Source organism: Sciurus vulgaris (genome assembly GCF_902686455.1).
Source record: "Sciurus vulgaris genome assembly, chromosome: 15".
Lineage (NCBI taxonomy): Eukaryota > Metazoa > Chordata > Mammalia > Rodentia > Sciuridae > Sciurus > Sciurus vulgaris.
In genome coordinates this window covers 46,535,110-46,553,113 of record NC_136476.1, presented here as the reverse complement: position 1 = coordinate 46,553,113, position 18,004 = coordinate 46,535,110, and the positions used below count along the sequence as shown (strand labels likewise).

At 33.9% G+C, this 18,004-nt stretch overlaps 1 protein-coding gene across 7 annotated transcripts in view; it reads left to right on the top strand.

Moving 5' to 3' along the window:
• Positions 1–18,004, top strand: part of LINGO2 (leucine rich repeat and Ig domain containing 2) — a 1,166,767-nt gene that overhangs the window by 668,923 nt on the left and 479,840 nt on the right. For all 7 annotated transcript variants that reach the window (XR_013759532.1, XM_079112353.1, XM_079112352.1 and 4 more), the window contains one exon: positions 3,041–3,118. The gene's annotated coding sequence lies outside the window, so the exon portion shown is untranslated. The remainder of the gene's footprint in view (positions 1–3,040; positions 3,119–18,004) is intronic.

The window sequence follows — 18,004 nt, the reverse complement described above, 5'->3', positions numbered from 1 at the left end:
GCAGAGACTGTATTTTCCCTTGTTGCTAAAAGTTCTTGATTAGGTATTCAGTTTAAGAGAAACCATTTGTAACCCACAATGATTATCCAGCAACTCTTTGGAAATGTGAATTAACTTCACACAAAATTATGACATTATAATCTATCAAAGTAGATAATAATAATTTATTATGATGATTGAATTCTGCTTAGGAAGTAACTGTATTAAAATTTTCCATAAATACAAACTTTGTGTGTGTGTAAGTATATGAATCACATGGTGCCAACATTTAAGATGTGCTTCAATAAAGGCACGAATAGTGAGAGGAATGGTGATTAGTGACTCTTTCGTTAATGAAATTTGAAGAAATGCTACTGAACTAGAGTGCTATTTGGAAACTTGGCTGAAAAGATATGTGAGAAATAAGCATATCTTACTTATGTGGGTCTACCTACCATTTATTATTATTATTATTTTTATTATTATTATTATTATTATTATTATTATTATTATTATTATTATTTGTGGTACTCAGAATTGAATCCAGGGCATTGGCCAGTTCTCTACAACTGAGCCACATTTCCAGACATTATCTAGTTAATATCTTCCAGCCTTTTAACAATGATAAAATGTTTGCCCTCCAAGTAATCAGTTACTCCAAGTAACATTTAACAATGAGAGAAATGATCTCTTGCTAAATTTTGAAAGCAAGGAAAGTAACCAGTATGCTGTAGAATTTTATAATGATTGTTTCTGTGTTTTTGCAAGCAATTATTATTTTGGCATAAACTTTTCTTCAGTAAAGTATACAATATAGAGTTTATTCCTCTGATCTTATTAAAATAGGCAATTCTAGCAGAGAAGATATTTGATCTAAAAATATTAATTTTCCCTTGATTATGAAACAAGACTTATCATACCTGAATATGAATGTCAGTTTTGCCACTTATGAGCCATATAAACCTAAATTAATCCTTCCACATAAAAATTCAACATATTCACAGTTTATTTTAAAATGAGTATTGAGTGAATTAATATATGCAAAGCACTAATGTGGTACTGACTATTAGTAAGTGCCTACAGTTGTAACTAATATTGTTAACATTAATCTTATCAATTAAGTGAGATAACATCACATGTATAAAGTGCACATATTTAACGTGATATGTTTTAGGATTTAATACGTGGTTATTAAATGTATCGGTAAAAGATATTGGAAATATGGGACAATTATAGAAGAAAGTAAGTGTTATCTAAAATCTTGTTAGCCAGTAACAAAAAGCCAATAGTTCATTTACTTTGTTATGTATGCTTTGTTACATTTATCAGAGTCTATACCTTGTGACATCAAGATGCACATTTATTTTCAAAGAAAGGAAAATTGTTACTTTCAGAATTATGGATAAATTACAAAGTCAACAAGAACAAAAATATGTGAGATTTACTAATTGTTTACTTATGGTGTAATGTTGACCTAACTGTAATGGCATTTTTGAAAAATAAAAATATAAAAATTAGTTAAGTTACAAAATTTTGTGTACAAAACACACTGAAAGACAAATAAGAAATAAATTTAAAAACTAATTATAGGGTGTGATGGAAGGACAGACACTTTGAAGTGTCAGGAAAAACCACGTTGAAAATGATTTTGAACTTAAACCTAAAGAATGCAAGGAATCCAGGCACAGAGCATTCCAGGCTTGATTGCCAGAAGAGCAAAGGCCTTATGAGGGCTGAAGGCTGAGACTTAAGGAGGAAGAGTTTGCAGGAAAATGAGAAGCTGTACCAAATAATGTTTGAGAGACAGGCTGTATTTAGCTGGTGTCAAGACTAGCAGACCAGAAAAGATAATTGGATTTTATTCCAAATGCAATAGAAATCTGTGGAACAGATTTTAAACAGGGAAGTAAAATGATGCTTTGTGCTATAAGAAGTCTAATTCTGTGAGTAGAGGGGTCAAAGGGTGAAGAAGAGGATGAGTGAGAAAAGGTAGATGGTGTTTGCTGTATTCTAGGTGGTAGATGATGGTAGCATCAATTGATACTAGCCTGGGAGAAGAGGGCTATATGGAATCAAGCTATAGTTAGCATATAGGAATCAACATGGAAAAGGAAGGATTCATAGAAGACACCCACATTTCTGAACTGAATACAAAGCAGATGTGTTTGTTTCCTAGGTAACCTGAGAAGGAGATAAGGAAAATCCAGAGTACCCCTTTGGCTAGGTATGAAAGGTAGTGGAATAGTATAGAGATTAAGAAGAAAATGGACTGTGGAGTAAGTTCAAATCCTACTCTGTAATTTACCACCAGTGGATTTTGAATAAACTGTGCCTCATTTTCTCCTCTTTAAAAATGGGGCCTGGAGCAGTGGAATTACCCCTGTAATGCCCGAGTCTTGAGAGGCTGAGGCAGGAGGATCACGAATTCAAAGCCAGCCTTAGTAAAAGCAAGGTGCTAAGCAACTCATTGAGACCCTGTCTCTAAATACGAAATAGGGCTGGGGATGTGACTCAGTGGTTGAGTGCCCCTGAGTAGTTCAATCCGTGATAGCAAAAAAATAATAATAATAATTCAGAAAGGTAATACCTGCAGTAAAGGGTTATGAATATTTAATTAAATCAACCTATGAAATGCTAAAAATAGTTTCTGATGCATTGTAAGCAATGATAATTATTGCTATCATTGTTGGTAACACAAGTGGCAGTGCCAATTGGAAAATCTGAGGCATATATATGACATTTGAAGGAAAATGATTGACATTGTATTTATCTGAAGAGAGCATGTCACTTCCTCACATTGCTTTTGAATAAATGAAAAATGAGAGTAGAAACATGAGAGTAGAGTACAACCGGAGAAATGAATAGTCATGCTCCATTCATGTACAATGAGTCATGATACATTTTGCTGTCATGTACAACTAATTAGAACAAATAAAAAAAAACTATAACAGGTGCCATATTAACGTGCCTTTTTGTCGCAGTCTTTAATACATGAGAATTCTTCCTAAAGCAAACATCACTTTTCCTTTCTCTTTTCTTTTTTTTTCACCCAAATTTGTAGCAGGGTTATGAGAAGAGCCTCAGCACAGAACCCTGACAGGGACCACCACCAGCATGAGGAGCCCAGTCATCCAAACTGGTAAGTGGTAAAGTGTTTCTTTTCCTTAGGGGCTGGGGAGATAGCTTCATGTCATGAAATCTGTTGATCCTGTTTTTTATGTACTTATTTTGTAGTCTATAAATTTTTAAAAATGACAGTGTTTCTAATATCTAGTCTGTGAAATCTGTTCTGACTTAGAAGACTGTTAGCAGGTAGTTTCCTCTGGGAAAAGTCACCAACATTTTTATAGACAAACATGGATTAGAAGAAGTTGTGGAAGTTTGTTGAAGTTATTCACATTCTCTTAGTTTGATTTTCCTTATTTTAAAAATGAACATTACAATAGTTATCTTGTTAGATTTTTCCTAAGAATTAACTAAGAAATTACATATAAAGACTTCAGTGGCTTCCTTAGCACAGAGAAAAAGGTGAGAAGACTCCTTCTTGTTGAATACTTTCCATCGGCCAAGTAATACATACTAAATACTTCATCATTTTGTTTCATCCTCACTACAAAACTGAAAGTTGGCAATTATAATTACACTCTTATTAACAGGAAGACACTGTGCTGTCAGCAGGTTGTGTGACATACCTTTAACTACACACTGCTCCCTGAGATGGCTTTTAGAGAGCTGTTCTGATGGCAGAGTTTCTGTTCTTGTATTTACTTATAAAGTCAGGAAACATTTATTAAGTATCTACTATACACTGTACTTCTTTCAACTGAGAGTCCATGCTTCTTCATGAATGATTGTTACTTAGCTTATAATAATTGCATATTTATATAAGGCCTTATAGTTTAGAGTTGTGAATATGTAATTGTGCTTTCTGTCAAGAAGATAGGGTGGGGATCATTATTTCTATCTTTACAGACAGAGAAATTGAGTTTCTGAGAGATTAACTGGCTCACTGGATGTCTTAGAGTTCAGTGCTTCTCAATTTGCAGCTAAGGGTCAGTGTATTTCTTATGCATTGCAGACTGGAAAGTCTTTGCAAAATTACGAGAAAGCAATTAAAAGAAATGAAGTGATAAAGAAGACAGGATAAATACAAATCCACACTTCTATTTCTATTTATCATTATTCTGTAATAAAAATAAGTATACCAACCACATTTCTATAAAAGTGTCTAATACTTTCTCTCCAATTCCATATTCTTTGTGGTACCCATCAGTGATTGCAGACTGACACTAGCACAGAGGTCAAACCATGGAGCACCAATAGGTTAACATGAGGCAAATCTAACACGCGGTCCTAGACTTCCATCTTCTAGTCCAGGTCTCTCCTGTTACCCCAGAAAGCCATTGAGCAAGAATCCTCATTTGTGATCTAAGGGGAAAGAAGATTGAATTCAAGATTGTTAAAATAAAGTCAGTTTAAGAAAAGTTACAATGATACAACATCTTAGAAGAGTTACATGAAACAGTTGACATGAAAAAGTGGAAAAACAGTTGGAAATCTTCAGGAATGATTTCTTTTAAATTTATTTATAAGACATGAAGACTTCTTAAAAAGTTCCTATATGTTGTTGAAACTTTCTCAAGATGCTTCTCATTTCTTTTTTTTTTTTTTTAATTTTATTTAATCTTTGAAAAGAAAAGTTAAGGTGTATTCAGAAAAATGGGCCTTGTCAGTTCCCAAGCAGAGTATAGCCCTGTGTATAATTTTAAGAGAAAAATATCAGGATTATTGCCAGTTATGGAAAGAAAATGAATGACATCTCCCTACTACATTGAAGGGACTTGAAAATAAATGTTACTTGTTCATTTAAAAAAAACAACCAGAAAAATTGTAGCATTTTTGGTACAAAGTTAAATGCACATTGAGTCAGCAGTGAGAATTTACTTAGTAAGAGGGTTTTGTAGTTTTCTCAGTTCTACTGAAATGGATCCAAATATTTGCATGTGCTCTTTTATTAATAACTATTTCACCATCTGTGTCAAAGTATTATTGCACAGATGTTCAGGAATAGCTTTTGGTTGTGGGTAAATATTAGAGGAAGATTGAATTTTTCTCTCAATGATGTTGATAGAATGGTTTATCGTAGTTTAAGATGTCAGAAATAAGGCTTTAGTTTTGAAGTTCCACCAGCTTAACAGTGCTGGATACAACTTAGTACAACTGTGGGTGTACCAGGAATGCAGCTCAATAGTTCAGTGATAAAGGGTGTGTGTAGCATGTGCTTAGCATGTGCAAGTCCCTGGGTTTCATCCTGAGCACCATGTGAGCACACGCAACTGCAAACACACACGTATATATTTGTACATACACACAAAGGCTAGAAGGGCATTGAGAAAGATGAAATTTATGATATCATTCATAACTGAGACTTTCAGTAACGTATTATAAATTTTGAGAAGTCTTTACATTGCTAAATTGAAATTCATAATATAAAATAGAGCAAACCTACAGCCATCAATAACAGAGAAAGACTATGTTCATGTTACTTTCTGCCCCTGACTCAGACATCCAATATTTGACATCAGTCAAAAAGTTAAATGGTTATATTGAGCACCTCTCTTCAATCAATGACTTTACATTATATCTATTTATGGATTGTTCCTCCTGTTCACTCTGAAACAAGAAGAAAGTGAGGAAGAATGTATATTGATGTGTCACATTCAAGGAAATATAGTCCAAATATGTACTGTATGAATAGTGCTGGGAGCAGAGATAGTAGTAACTGTGAACACTGTGTGTGTGTGTGTGTGTGTGTGTGTATGTAAAATGCTAGTTCATATCAAGGTGAGATGCCCACACAGCAGGAAAGATGGTCCACCAACATTTTACTTTATTGAATCCCTGTAACTCATTGGAATTTGGGTCTGAGGTTGTTTGTAATGATCTACTCTTCAACTATGAAACTTAAAAACTTTTGCTAAAAATCAAAATTTCAGTAAAACCAAAGGCTGAAGGTCAATCTTATCAATTGTCTGTTGGAAAACACTACACTTCAATAGTTTTGATCTCAGTCTCACATCAGTAAAGAAATAACAGCTACAAGATCCGCAAATGCTAATCTAGATCTTGGTAATTATTACTTGACATGAGAAATGAAAGTAAAAGGAAAGCATTTATGTGATTTGGATCTTGGATGTCCCCCAAAGACTCATATGCTGGAGGTTTGTTCCCAGTGCAACAATGTTCAGCAGTGGGGTTTGGGCTCTTGGGAAGTGATTGTGACATAAGGGCTCTAACTTCAATATGGATGAATCCATTGATACATTCCTAATGCGATGAAACTGCAGAAGGTAAGGCCTACTAGGAGGGAGTGAGTTTCTGGAGGTATGCCCTAGAAGAGTATATCTTGTCCCCCAGAGCCTTTCTCTGCTTCCTGGATGCCATAAACTGAGCACCTTTACTTTACCATGCACTTCTGCCATGATATTCTGCCTTGCCTCAGACCCAAAGCAATGGAATCAACTAGCCAACCATAGACTGAAACTTCTACAACTGTGAGCTAAAATGAATCTTTACTCCTTTAAGTGATTTTTATTTCCCTCTGGCATTTTAGTCATAGCAAGAAAAAGCTGACTAACATGAACACATGAAAAACAATGAGTTAACACAAAAGTCGGGGAAAAAAAATGTTAGAAAGCATTTTGCCATCCTTACATACCCTGGGAATGACTCAGAAGTTAAAGCCTAGAGAGAGACTAAGGTGAAATACAAAGAAGTGAAAAGAAATGAAAAGTGCAAGGAAAGAATTAAATCTACTTTGGGGAAAAACAAATTACAGAATCAGACTTGTAGAAAGGAAACTGAAGAAGCACTCATCTGCTTCACACCCACAGAGGGCAAGGACTAGTGATGAAAACGATGGAGAGGGAATGACCAGCATGGGAGACAGAAAGCAAATGTGTAGGTAATAGTGACTTAAAAATAGAACAAAAGGAATCTTAGAAAAAGCAATAATTCAAAAACCACAAGGGAAAAAAAATCTCACTCAGGAAATAAAAGGAAAACATTTTTACCTTTTCTGGAAATTCTTTGCTGTGGTCTGAGTTTTTTTTGTTTGTTTTTTGTTTTTATTTTTGTTTTTGTTTTTGTTTTTGTTTTGGTATGGCATAAGAATTACCTATTCTTTAAAATTTAGCACAACCTAATGATAAACCTAGATAAAAGATAATTTTGGATATAATAGGTTTTTTTTTTTAAAATTACTCAGATTACTCATGCTTGTATATTTATTTGTGTTTTCAGACTTTCTCGTTTGTGTTAGTTTATTTTGATAATTGGTTTTAACCTAAGAACACTATCAGTGCTAATTAATTGTTCATATATGAACCTGGATATAACAAGACCTGTGCACACAGTGGAATAATATGTGATTTTAATGTTTTCCTCTTTTGGCCTCTTCTGTTTTCTGACATGTAAAATAATCATTCATCATTAGTTTAAATAAACATTTTTGTTGAAATATACATAACAAGAGTGTGTAAATCCTAACTGAACAGCCCAGTGAATTCTCAGTCTCAGTAAATTTGTGTAATCCCACTCAGATTGAAAACAGACAATAACCAACATCATTGAAGGTGTTCTTTGTTCTTTTCAAGTAGAAAATCCCAATCCTTCAAATGATAACCTCTTTTGAATACTATGAGTTTTAATACTGTGAAATACTTAACCCGTTTCTGAGGTTTACATGTAAATTTAATAATAAGGTTTATAATTGTATTATGTGTGAACTCCTGTTCTAAATTGTATGTATGTGAGATCCATACATGTTTGATTCATTGGGACTAGTTTGAGGGTCTTACAATCTTATACATGTATTTTGAGATGTATATATGAAATTTTTTATTGTGCAATTGCTTTTATCTGACTTTAGAAGCTTATTTTTAATAATAATGCTACTTTCACCAATGGTGATACCTGTTTACATTCCTACTGACAGAGTGTTGAAGTGTTCTGGTAGTTTTGTTTCTTTATCAACACTTGGAAATTTCAAAGATTTTTTTTGTTTTAGTTATTCTGAGGGATGTGCTATAGTTTACCATTGTGATTGCAATTAAAAATTTTGTGATGAAAGTTGATTATGGTTACTACCCCAGAGCAGCAATTCCCTATCCACCTCCAAATTAAAAAGTATGTGGAAACTTAAAGGAGGCTTGGAGAAAGGTGGTAGTTTTATTCACCTCTGCTGAATTGAACACTCAGTCTAAGAGGGCTTAAAATTTCCCTTTCAATAAGAAAATGAAAATTATAGAAAAACAGCATGTCATTAAGAGAATGAAAGCCTGGCAATCCCTTTCAGCTTAAAATTCATCTTATCAATTTTATTCCACTTTTACTTTTCTATTAACTAATTAACGGCTTGCAATCTGTCAATGTTTGTCTTGTTTCACTGGTCACCAACCAATCTTATGACAGTAGAATCACAGCTCAGCAGCAATGATTGGAGTTCGTTGCAGGACAGTGATCGCACTTTCCATTTCTGTGCTAGGAAAACTAATTATTTGTCCAGTCATTTGAAACGAGGGATGATAAATGGGCAACAGGAATGAAAATGATCCAGGAAGGCAGCATGATTTTGACAGAGGGCCTAGGACTCTCACCCATGCGGCAAGCATGAGGACTCCGTCATTCTCCCAGGCATTTTCTCTGCTGTGCTATGTGATGGTTCATTGACTTCCACTACTCTTTGTTCCCAAAGAATGTGAGAACTTAGCTGATATGTTGTTGAGATAAGTTAGGATGACCATAATTTGATTCTATGTCGTCATGTGGCAGTTTTTTATGAAAGCATAATGTCAGGTATCAGCTAAATATAACCACAAAATTTTCTTTGTTTTATTGTAGCCACCTATATATATATAACATTACCTTTGTGACTTTAACTGTTTTTAAGTGTGTGGTTCTGTAAGATTAAATATTCTTATTGTGGGGTAACTGTGGCCATCATCCATTTCCAGAAATTTTATATATACTATTTGCATATGAAAATATTACATATGAAAATTCTATTCCTTTAAAGCTCTGCCCTTTTATGTTAATGATATTAAACATATTTATATGCATATATATTATATGTAAATATATGTAATATATGCATTTTAAATACTATAGAAATAAAAAGTGAAAAGCCAAAATTGCAATAACACTGTTGTTTTTATTTTCCATACATTTACCTTTACTGGAAAACTTTATATTTTCATATGACTTTGAGTTACTATCTAGCACCTTTTTACTTCAACTTGAAAGACTTCCTTTATCATTTGTTGCCAAGTAAATCTTCTGGTAGTAAGCTGTCTCAGTTTTGTATGGGAATGTTTTCATTTCTCCCTAATTTTTGGAGAATTATGAAAATACAGAACTCTAGGTGAACAGTTTTTAAATTTTTTTTCTTTTAGTATGTTAAATGTATCATCCTAATTTCTTTTGACCTAAAATATTTCTGCTAAGAAATCTGCTGATGATCTCATTGATATCCCTTATATATGATGTACAGTTTTTCTGTCTACTCTCAAGATACCCTATTTTGTCTTTAAATTGTTTGATAATAGTATGTCTCAGTGTATCTTTGTGTATTCTGTTTGGACTTTGGGAGCTTTTTGGATTTGTAGATCCCTGTATTTCATCTGCTGTTCCTTCAGATAATGTCTCTGCCCATTTCTCTTTCTTTCCCTCTCGGATTCCTATAATGCATATATTAGTGTGCCTACTAGTGTCCTGTGAGTCCCAAGGTTCTGCCTTGTTCACTTTTCACCTTCCTTCCTTCCTTCCTTCATTTCTTTCTCATTTATTCTTTCTCTCTTTCTTTCTGTCTTTTCTTCTCCTCAGCTACACTAGATAATATCAAATGACCTGTCCTCAGGTTCACTGATTCTTTTTTCTGCTGTTCATGGCTGCTGTTGAATATCCCTAGTGGATTTTCAATTCAGATATTGTATTTTTTAGCTCCAAAATTTGCGTACTTTAAAAAATGATTTCTTATAAAATATTCTTTTCTGTTCATATATCATTTTCCTGATTTGCAGTCTTCTCCATGTTCTTCTTGAGCACAATAAGCATATTTAGGATGGTCATTTTACAGCCTTATGTGTCTTATGTGTGTGTTTTTTGGGGGAAAGTTTCTGGAATTGTAGTTAATTCCTTTTAAAGGACCATGGTTCCCTATCTCTTTGAACACTTCATGATTTTTTGCTGAACTTTTTAAAAATAAATCATTTTGACCAGTGTTCGTAGCCTGGCTATGTGTAGGTTAATCTGTCACTAATCCACCTAACACAAAATCTCATGTTCTTTAAGCCTTTCTCTGGGTATATGTCTTTTCTGAGAATGTATGTATGCTTCCCATTTCATCCATGCACTGTAGATTTTTGACTAGTCCCTAGAACTCACGTAAACATACATTAATCAGTGTGTAGATATTTATTTATTGCCTCTGTGGGAGAACAATCTGTGGGAGAATCTCTGTGGAGATTGTTCCTTGTACACCATCTTGCTAAAGTAACTCATGGTTACTTTCAAAGTTTTTTTTTTTTTTTTTTTTTTTTTTTAATTTTTTGGTACCAGGAATTGAGCCCAGGGGCACTTAACCACTGAACCACATTCCCAGACCTTTTTTATATTTTATTAGTGACATGAACTTGCTGAGCTGCTTAGCCCTTCCTAAGTTTCTGTGACTGACTTTGAACTTGAGATCCTCCTGCCTCAGCCTCCTGAGCTGCTGGGATTTCAGGCATGTGCCTGGTTTCAAACATCTTGATTTCCCCAAAATCACATTTTGAATTCTCCTCGATGTTTAAATGTCCTGTGCATCTGCCAGTAACCTCTATCTACCTGGCTTCTACATATCTGTAGCTCCCTCTCCACACAGTTTTCACATGACTGCCACTTTCTAGCTTAAGATCCAAACTATGCCACTAATCCTCTCCAAACTTCAAGCCAGGTAAGACAGAAATGAGTTCCTTGGAAATACACAAACAGATAGAACAAATATGTTCTACTCTGGTTTTTCTGGTGAAAGGAAAGAATTGAGAATTGGGCCCCTGTGAAGAACTGCACAGGGTGAGGAATATGGCAAGGACAATGGAATACCACAGAAGTTGGCATCATTTTGAATCTGACTTTTTCTTGATTGGACATTAGCTTGGTTATCATAAATCTTTGAACCTCACAGATTTTATTATTTTAATCAGGGGCTGTGTTTGTTTATCTGTGGGGTAGGAGAAAGAGCTTTGAGTTTCCTAGTCTTCCACTTTACCAAGGATTTTTAAAATTTTTGACTCAAATTCATTTTAATATATCGTGATATTAAATGTTTTGTATATTATTTCCATACATGATTTTAGTACTGATAGAATTCCAATGACTGAAAATTTATAAGCCAATGATCATAGGAAAGGAAGAATCAGTAAATTGATTGTGTCAATGTTGTTTCTACCTTACTGTTTGCTTCTCTCATGTATGATTTGAGGGGCAAAGAGCTGGGGTATAAGGTCAACCAATTTAAAGTTTTGCTTAGTTTTGTTTCTTGATAGATCACACTCACCTACCTTACCTCTATCTTACTATCAGTTTATCCTTAATTCTGAATAAGCAAATTTGAGCAATTTTAACCAATTTGGAGCACTGTTTTCTTAGGTAAGCAATATGCATGTAAAACAGGTAGTTGGGCGATTTTATTTATTTATTTAGATTTAATTTAAAAACTAACTATAATTCAAATAATACTGTAGAAAATGAATGCTATCCTGAAAATCTTAAGATAGCAAGTTATTAATTAATTCTGTAGCCAAGTCCCCAACATAAAATAAAAAGCTAATAATGACCTTAGAAAAAAATGGTAGGAGTTTTAGCAGAGTAAGACAAATTGAGAAGAAATGTGGATATTATGATTCATTCATTTAGGCATGTTTATTTTGCCCAAGATTATACCCCAGATGTCATTTATAATTTCTCCCACAAATATAGCTTTCAAAGTAGGAACACTTGTAATTAGTTTTACATAAAGGGAACTGTATGTTTAACACATTCTTCAAAAACAAAAATCACTGAAGATGACAGACGTGTAAAGCAAATGAAAGCATCTGTTAGTGGAATTTATTAAAATGAGAAGATTTGAATGTCCATTTATCCAAACAACTATAACATAAAACTTAAATTCATTTTATATTAATTCATGTTTATTCTTCAAGAAAACTGAATGTGAACTGAATTAGAGTCTTCTACTTGTGTTATTACTGATTTCTTTGTAGAAGAAAGGAAAGTCAGCAAAGTAGTTTTACTGTAGCATTGGAATAGAATTTATATAAATCACTCTATAACTTCTGTGGTATATAGAATCATTTGTCTAATTAATTATAAGGAACAAATGTTGAAGAGCTGTTCTACAAGATGAAGATTTATAGACTATTGGAATTGTGAGGTATAAATGAATTTTTTTCTGATCAGAAGGACATCCTTTTCCAACCTTAAGTGAAATGGTTTGTCTTCATGAATTGGCAGAAAATTGAACAATAACTTGATAACTTATCACAAATTCCTCTGTTATAGAGGCATAATGTGAAGATGAAAACAGATTCATTTCCTCTACTTTCAAGTAAAACACAAATATAATTATGACAGAAAAAAGTGAATACAAACTGCTTTAAATTCATTAAACCTGTTAAAATAAAAATATCCTGAAGATATTTTTTCCTTGCAATGCTGTCAATTAAAACAGCTACCTTAGATTTAAGCTGGTTTCATTAAACTGCAATGCATTATTTTTCATTTAATTTTTATCTGTGAATTATAAAATTCTCTGATAGCTCATATTGGCTTCCTTCCCTGAAACCATCTCACATGAGCGTTTTGTCATACAGCTATACATATATGAATATGTATTTGTGCAAATTCAAGTAAAAATCCATAATTTCCTTATGGCACTTTGGGTGCCCTTTCTACAGGCCATTGTCTCCAAACATCCAGGGCTGAATCCCTTCTCTCTGATTGGCATAATCTGATCCTTTCCTCAGTAGAAAGCTACTAGCATTCCCCAATCCAGATAATCCACTGGCAAAATTGGAAGATGGGTGAACACTTAATTCATTTTCACTCTTTCTTTTTTAATGTATTTTTTATGTATTTTGGGGGGGAGGAGATCTCAATGATCTAGTGACCTCTTACTCTGTCATTCCACTCCCCGAATAATTTAATAATCTGTATCAGATAAAAATTATTTAATAAATTACTTCACACTAAAGACATTTGTTAAGCTCTCCTGCATGATGGAATTTTTCTTTTATTAATAAGAGATCCTGCGTATGTGGGCAAAGAATTATAGGCATTGATGAAAAAGACTAGAGATAATACTCATTTTCCCTAAAATTTGCATGACCCTAAAATTTGTTGTCTGAAGCAAGACATTTTTGATAGTGAAAATAATACTAATAATAATTTATGAGGATAATGGTGCAAAGTAGGAATGTCTTTGGTAAACCAGAACATATGGTCACCCAATCTAAACATCATATCTGTGCCCTAGAATATTCTGTCCAAGGCGCCCAACTCTGCATTTGTTTCCCACAGTTTTCAAATATTAGCTGTCATGCAAAACTTAGTGTTGGGAATTATTGCTCTTTAAGGGTTCCCCAAGATGTTTTACAATGCCTAGGAGAGGCAATTTTCCCATGTTTAGTGCAGAGTATAGAGTTTCTTGAGAAAATATCCTGGGCTTGATTATTACTCATTTCTAATTCTCACAAACCAAGTTACCCTATGAATGCACATTACTTCATGGAGCATCTACTTTCTCGTCTCACAAATGGTGGAAGGAAGTAGAGGAGAGGATACCCACAGATATTTCTGGTAGTGATATTCTGTGAGCTCGAGCAAGAATTATGATAATCTTTCAAATTTTGAGTAAATCATAGCACAAACTTAAAAAGTCACTTACATAAATTGATACACATAACTCTCTAAAATAATGGTTGAAGAGAAATTTGTAAATTCAATTTTTTAACCCCCATTTTGTGGTCTTAATCCATGTACCAAATGTGCTTTATCTCTGTCAAAAACAAGAAGCCATTGAAAATTTAGGTATAAGATATTTTTAGTTAGATCCTGGTGAATGTTAGTCCTGCATGAGACCCCTTTTGTTGACATAAAGCAAAACAAAAGACGCTGGCTTTTATTTTATTTATTCATAAAACATTATTTAAACCAGGATATTCATCATAATTCAGCATTATTTGTATTGAAGGAAGACTATCACATTGGAGATTCTGCAATGGTTGCTGACAGTAATAGGGGAAGCTATGGGATTTTCCTGTTTGTTCATGCAGTATTCGTTAGGGTTAGCTTCTCTGTGAAGTTCATTCAGTTTTCTGATTTCATGGAATAAGAAGGTAGTGTAGATTAAGACTAATGTTAAGCAAAGACAAAAATAAAGGTTACATTAAGATCTGGAATAACTTGAGAAGAGAATGAATGCAGGATTTAGAAATAGATTGTGCCTCAAATCCTGTCTCCATAGATACTCTCTTCGTAAATGATTTTCTTTAAGTCTTTTTCCTCATCTGTAAAATGGAATGCTGATATGTGACTCACGAAATAGTTGAAAAATTAAGAAGGATAAGTAAGTAGACCTGTTATTATTGCTGGTATGTCAGAGCATTCACACTCATTACTTTTCCTTACCTAAGAACCTTGAAGAGATACAATCAAGTTGTTACTTCATTCACTTGTCTTTGGAACTTCATTTTTTTTTTTTGTAACCTTTGCCTATATTATACTCTCATGAACTATTCCCTTATTCTTCCTCCCACATTCTACCCATGAAAAACCATCGATGACACTCATTCACAGACTATGCTGAAATCAGATGAGTTGGTTCTTCATCTGGGGAAACGGACCCTTATGTTTCAGGATTTCAATGCCAAACATTTGATTCTTATTTCAATTGCTTTGCATCCTTTAATAACCCAGCATTTCTTTACTTTCTTTAGTTTTTAATTATTTCCAATCAAGAGAAAAAGATATATGCCAAGCTGGTGGTAAGGAATTTTTGACACAAAATATATTATCTTTGATGGAATAGTTAATGCACCCTGCAAGGCTGGAACATTTCCCACAAAGACCCCCAATAACTGACAGTTTGGAGGGTAAATGGTGAAGAGACAACATTGAGGCTGTGAAAAGACTTTTGTGTGGCACTTCACGCTCTTAGTGAGGCAGATCAAGAATTGTCTTATTATGTCAATATTGTGTGATATGTTCTAAAGTGGCCATCCAGAACATTATTTTGATTTGTGTGCCTTTAGAATCAACTTCAATTTCCAGTATGATCTTCTATCATTTTATTTTGTTATAAAAGTGAATCAAATATTTGTGGCAGACTACATTTCTTTTGATATTAGGAAAAAAGTGGACAATAAAGAAGAAAGAGAAACATAAATGGGTCTGTGTCCAAGTGTTTAGGATCATGTTATATATGCAAAAATCTCAAGTATGTTTACTCCTTGGAAATTAAGTTTGTTTGTTTTAATAATTTTAACTTAAGAGGAAAAGGGACAGGGGGTTCTCAATATTTTTAATCTATTTTTATTATGAAGTTGAGTTGTTTCTCACTTATCTTTTTTAAACTCACCTCCAAACATTACCACCAGTTGTCTCCTAGGCTTAGAGAAATACATTATTGCAGAAGATCATCCATCCTGCAACCCCATCCCCCCCCCAAAAAAAAAAAAAAAAAAAAGAACATTAGAGGAATTAATTCCCAAAGGAAGGAGCAAAACTTCCTATTACATATGCATTATATTTTGCATAGCTTTTTTTAAATTAAATTAATTTTGACTGATACATAAAAACCTAGGAATCATAAATGCTAATAAGTACCATGTGATTTTCAACACATGTGTAATTGGGTTCAACATACTATCTCCTCAAACATTTAGTTCATCAGGCAACCATTCACAATTCTTTCTTCTATTTATTTTAAAAGAAAAAAAAGATGCAGTGCATTATCATTAGCTATAGTCACTCTACTGTGTAGTGCAACCCCAGAACTTCTTTTACCTGTCTCACTACAACTTTGTACATGTTAAGGACTTTCCTCAAGCTTCCCTGACCCTTTCCTTCCCGGCCTCTAGTAACCACTGTTTGACTCTCAACTTATATGAGATCAACTTTTTTAGATTCCACATTTGAGTGGGATTGGTACTTGTCTTCCTGTGTCAGACTTATTTCTTTATCATAAGGACCTCGGTTTCTATCTGTATTGTTGCAAATGACAGGTTTCATTCTTTTTTATGGCAATGTTGCAGTGAACAGGGGAGTGTAGATGTCTCTTCAAGATACTGATTTCATGTCCTTTGGCTTCATAGTGGTGGGATTGCTGGAGAACACAGTAACTCTATTTTTAATCTTTTGAAGAATTTCTAGACTGTTTTCCATAATGGCTGTTCTAATTTATATTCCCAACAACAAGGTACAAGTGTTCTTTTTTCCCCATCAAAAAGCCTAAAGATACTGTATTAGTCAGGGTTCTCTAGAGGAACATAATCGACAGGAAGTCGATTTAATAAAGGGGATTTATTAGATTGGCTTACATGACCAGAAGCTCCAGAGTCTACAATGGCCATCTACAGCTAGAGAGCTGGAAGAACTAGCAACTGCGCAGTCCAAGAGGAGGAAGCCCCCAAAACAAGAAAGATCACAGCACTACTCTAGTTCGAGACCAAGGTTTCTGGACACTACCTGGAGAATCATTGACCAGCTTTGGAAGAGTGAAGGGAGAGTTCGATATCTTCAGAGGATCAAAGTGGCAATTAAGTACCCGTTCAAGAAGAGCTGAGCTTGCATCTGCATCTGTTCCCTTGTTCTTCCAACTTTTATTCCATCCTATTGGGTGGTTCTGCCCACACTTAGGAAGGGTCTCCAATTCACTTCACTATCCCACATTCCAATCATTCCTAGACATGCCCTCATGGACACACCCAGAAGTCTGTTAATCATGGGCATAGCTTAATCCAATCAAGATGACAATTCAAATTAGCCATTACAGATACTAAGTGTTGATGGTAACCTTCTTAGAGGAGTGAGTTCAAGTCTCATTGTGGTTTCGATTTGCATTCTTTGATGATTTGTGGTGGCGAACATTTTTGTCCTATACCTGCTTGTCATATTTTATGTATTCTTTTAAGAAATATCTACTTAGGTCTTTTACTTATTATTTAATCAGGTTATTATTATTATTGAGTTTTTAGATTTTCTTCTATATTTTAGATATCAACCTCTTGTCAGAGGTAGAGTTTACAAACATTTTCTTCCATTCTGTAGGTTGTCTCTTCACTCTGATGTTTGTTTCTTATGTTGTGTAGAAGTTTTTTATTTTTTTTATTTTTTCAATTCCATTTGTCTATATTTGCTTTTGTTTTCTGTACTTTAGGGTTCTTGTTGAGTAAATCCTAACTAGTTCCAGTGTCCTAACGAATGCCTTTACTTCTAAATTTTCATTGTTTCAGTTCTTATATATAAGACTTTAGTCCACTTTGAATTGATTACTATCTATGGTGAGAGAGAAGGATCTAGTTCCATCCTTCTGCATGTGGACACCCAATTTTTCTAGCACCAAGTTTTGAAAAGACTGTCCTTTCTCCAATGTGTTTACTTAACATCTTTGGCAAAAATCAGCTGTGTATAGATGCATGGGTTTATTTGGGAGTTCTCTATTCTGTTTCATTAGCTTATATTTTATGCCAATTCCATTCTGTTCAATTACCAAAGCTTTATACTATACTTTGAAATCAGGCAATGTAACACTTCCTATCTTCTTTTATTCAATGTTGCTTTGGATATTCAGGGTTTATGGGTATGTGCATGTGTGTGTGTGTGTGTGTGTGTGTGTGTGTGTGTGTGTTTCCTAGTTTGTTTTATTTAAGATGATTCCAGTTTCATCCAATTCCCTGAAAAAGACATAGTTTGTTTATGTGTTTTA